Source organism: Carlito syrichta, unplaced genomic scaffold (assembly GCF_000164805.1).
Source record: "Carlito syrichta isolate Samal-C Ts95f unplaced genomic scaffold, Tarsius_syrichta-2.0.1 Scaffold307249, whole genome shotgun sequence".
Lineage (NCBI taxonomy): Eukaryota > Metazoa > Chordata > Mammalia > Primates > Tarsiidae > Carlito > Carlito syrichta.
The window spans coordinates 275,302-279,559 of NW_007251345.1; the positions used below are offsets into that span (position 1 = coordinate 275,302).

At 35.2% G+C, this 4,258-nt stretch overlaps 1 protein-coding gene across 5 annotated transcripts in view; it reads left to right on the forward strand.

The window, feature by feature from the left end:
- Positions 1 to 3,042: 3,042 nt before the first annotated feature.
- The window catches only part of ARHGAP12 (Rho GTPase activating protein 12), a 108,436-nt gene continuing 107,220 nt past the window's right edge, over positions 3,043 to 4,258 (forward strand). For all 5 annotated transcript variants that reach the window (XM_021715650.1, XM_008064257.1, XM_021715651.1 and 2 more), the window contains exon 1: positions 3,043 to 3,082. The gene's annotated coding sequence lies outside the window, so the exon portion shown is untranslated. The remainder of the gene's footprint in view (positions 3,083 to 4,258) is intronic.

Sequence of the window (4,258 nt, forward strand, 5' to 3'; positions counted from 1 at the left end):
CACTATATTTTCCTTTTCTGCTTTGGTAGCCTAAGTTCAGATGAGAAATGTCTTATATTCTGTTTTTTTCTTAGAAATCGGGATCATACATTGAGAAAAAATGTTAAGTGCTTAACAGTGGCTTATGATTTTTATTAAGTGTGCAACTTACAAAATTATTTGGTAGAATGGTTTCTTTTGCTATAATTTATATTGGAATTGCTCTTTACTTTTTTGTCATGCTCATTAAAGTAATTGATTTATTTAGTAGGGACCTGTTTAGAAATTACTGCTTTTAGACAAGTACTTTTAAAAACTACATAGAGGTCTTTATGCTGAGCATCACTGCTTAAACTGTATTATTTTATTATGTTTTTGTTTTGTTTTGTTTTGTTTTTGAGTTGGAGTCTCACTCTGTCGCCCAGACTGGAGTGCAGTGGCCGCTCACAGCCACTGCAGCCTTGGCCTGAGCCCACAGGTTCAAGACCAGCCTGGGTACCTTGGCAAGATTTTATCTCTACAATAAATTTTTTTAAAAAATTAACTGAACATGGTGGCACATGCCCATGTTTTCAGCTACTTGGAATGCTGAGGTAGAAGGATCACCTGAACCCAGCAGGTCGAGGCTGTGGTGGCCGAGAGCGTGCCACTGCACTCCAGCCTGGGTAACAGAGAGACTCCGACTCAAAAAAAGAAAAAAGAAAAAATTTTCATTCTTTTTGAATTCATAATTTATAACAAGGCTTTTTCTTTCATTTTAATTTTATATAACTTTCCTAGACCTTGGATTGTAATGAATATTTCCCACCTCATGACTTTCTATACATTTATAATTTTAACCCTTTGCACTCGGATGACATTGTATATCTAGCAAACCATTCTGATGTCCCCTCAGGGAACCCAAAGAGATTAAGAGATTGCTGGAGATTATATAGGACAAACTTATGCAAGCACAAATTTTTCAGAAATGAATGTTTCCTTGAAGTTTTTCATTCAAATTGCACGAAAAAGCAAAGAGATGGAATAGATACTGAGATATGATTTATCAATTGAGAAGTCAGAATCACAGGTGAGTCCTTCCACATCTTCGAACAACAACAGACTAGACAAGAAATTACATATTATTAATGTGGGAGGAAGAAAATGAGACTGCCTTGTTTGCTCAAATAGAAAAACACCAGGTAGAAGACATCAGATTATTGTACAACACGTATCAATGAACCTGCAATGCATGTTGGTGACTGTTTCACATGTTGTCACATGTTGTCACATGTTAGAAAAATATAAGATAAAATTTTGATTTTTTTGTCATAAATAATTTCCTCAATGTCCAAAATTCCATTATAAGCCAGATCAGATATCATTACAATAAAATACTTGGTTCCAGCACTATACTGTTTACTATGAAGTGATTCGTTTCTCACTATTTTGTAAAAAAAAATACAGTCAAGTTACTGGTAGCTGGGTGATCTGCTAGATATCTCCGAGTGCAAAAGGTTAATAGTTTCTTTTAGGGACTTCCCGGCTTCATTTCTCACCCTTTACCTTGTTGTTGACTAGAAATTTGTCTCATCTCCTGTTCATGATACTGTTTGTATATTCTTGCTTATTTCATTTGCTTTGGTTTCTAATTGCCTTTTTTATATAGATGTCTTTTGACTACTTCTCCATCTCCCTTACCCTCCCACTTCTCATTGCCTTTAACTAAAACTCTAAATTATCTGTTCACATTGAGCATAGTGAAACTGACGACTTCATCTAATTATTGGGGAAGGTATAGTCATAAAGCCTGGCAGTGAGGGAGACAACATGGACTGGCCTTTAACCATTGTTCCTCAGACCTTCAGTCTGTCTCCAACTGTGATGAAATCATACAGCTCACTTGTTCTTCAGACAGTTCTCTCTTCCTGTGGATAAATGTCTAACCAATTATAGTATGTCTGAGTTACTGTAACCTTCTGAATAGTAGGTACATATTTTGTAACTCATCGTCAAATCTTCCAAGATATATGTTAAGTTATTTTATTACTTTCCTGGGGGGAGAAAAAAACCATCCAAAGATAAGTATTTCAGTGTGAAATTTTGAAAAATTGTAGTGATAAATTGATGTAGGTAGAGGATTAAAACACTTAGTTACTAACATCCTGGTAATGCATGAACAAAAAGGCTGAACATTTGGCGGCTCAGAATTTCTGTTTGCTGTGATAGGACAGTCCATGGGATGAGTAGATTTGGCAGGAGTGGAGTAGGGTGAAGATGGGAAGTAGATTTTGGATATGAAAAATTTTAGGTGCTTATTAGATCACCAGGTAGATTTGGTTGTTATGTCAATAGTCTTTTTTAATTTAGAAGAATCCTCTTCCCTTTTTCATTTTTCATGACATTGATTTTTTTGGAGAGTTCAGTTCTGTTATCTAATAGAATGCTTAATATTCTAGATTTGATTGTTTCCTAATAATTGCTGAAGATGAAACATGCTTTTGACAAGAATGTAACATAGGTGACATTGTGCGGTTTTATTGCATCACATTAGAAGGCATATCTTGTCAGGTTGTCCTATTAGTGTTGCTGTGTTTGATCACTTGGTTAATTGCATGACTGCCAGACCTCTCCATTGTAAAGGTATATTAACCTATTTAAAATTAGTAAGTAATCAGTGGGGAAATGCTAGGACTCCCAGTAACTTTTAACATGCTTTTATCCTTTTTAATCTGCTCAGTTCCATAAGCTTGAAAAACAGTTTATGAAAAATTTTATAAAAGTCTCTCATATAATCAGAAGTTTAGAAAGATTTTTTTGTTAGAATAAAAAACAAAGAACAGAATAAAGCTCAAACAGCGTGGAAATGAAGTGGGAGAGATCATTGGTAAAGCAAACCTCAGTGGCTTTTGGTGATTGTGTTTGCTCATGTTTGGAGGAGGTTGACCACAATCATGATGTATAAAACTGTCCTGTGTTCTCTATAGCTATTATAAAAAAGTTTTGTCTCTAAAAATGTAAGCAATGTTATATTCTTATCCTTTGAGCAATCATGGTTAGAGTTAATGAACTTTTTTTCTTACAGGTTTAAATGTGATACTGGATATTTAGATCTCTTTCTAAGGTAAGTTTTTATTTGTATTAATTTTTTTGAAACTGTCATTGTATTAAATCTGTTAGTCAAATATTTGTCTAGAGAGTAAATTTTAGTTACTTAAATTGTATCAGTGACTAATTTATTTACCACCTGGGCTTATAGAATTTATTGTAGAGAAGAATGTTATCCTCAGAAGAATGATTATTACTACTTCTATAGTGTACAAGAATATGCTCAGTACTTATATGCTGAGGAAAATCTGTAGGTTGTCTTGAAACCTTGGTTTATACATTTTTGGCAAATTTTGCCTTAGGATCCTTGAGCATTGGGTTGAATGTATTAGTTTTCCATGGCTGCTGTAATAAAGTACCACAGACTTGGTGACTTAAACAGCAGAAACTTATTTTCTTACAGGACTGGAGGGTAGAACCCAAATCAGGGTTGGCAGGGCCATTCTCCATTTGAAGGCTCTAGGGAGGACTCCTTTCTTGCCTCCTGGCTCTTAGTATTCCTTGGCTGGTAGTTGCTTCACTCCATTTTCTGCCTCTCTCCTCATATTGTGTTCTTCCCTCTGTAGGTCTCCTCTCTGTCTCTAAATCTCCCTCTTCCTATAAAGACACCAATCATTGGATTTTGGGGCCCACCCTAATCAAATATGACTTTATCTTAACTTGATTACATCTACAAAGACCCTATTTCTATCTTAGGCCACAGATCTTGGGGTTAAGGCTTTAACATACCTTTTTAGTAATTCATAATTCATCTAACAATAGTTGGGGGCTGATTCAAGTTGTAGCACTATCAAGATGCTGTGATCATTTTGAACCTATATTACTGTGTTCTATTAGGTACTAAAATATTTTGTAATTATTATAGAAAATAAAGTGAATACTAGACTTCTCAAGCCAGCCCTATATCTATAGACTGAATTGGGGGGTGAAGTGGATTTTTTTAAATGTACAAATTAAAAGAATGGTTTTTTGTTGGCATTTGTGTGATTCAGTCTATAAAGGATTGTGGTCTTCCTGTGTTAGAGATAAGAGGGAAACAAGTAAACTAGAGCATGTTTTCTTTGAGTGTGTGTTTTGCTCAGTAATAATAATGCTGTTCTGTTTTTCTTTTTTTTTTTTTGAGTTGGAGTCTCACTCTGTCACCCAGACTGGAGTGCAGTGGCCGCTCCAGCCACCGCAGCCTCGACCTGCT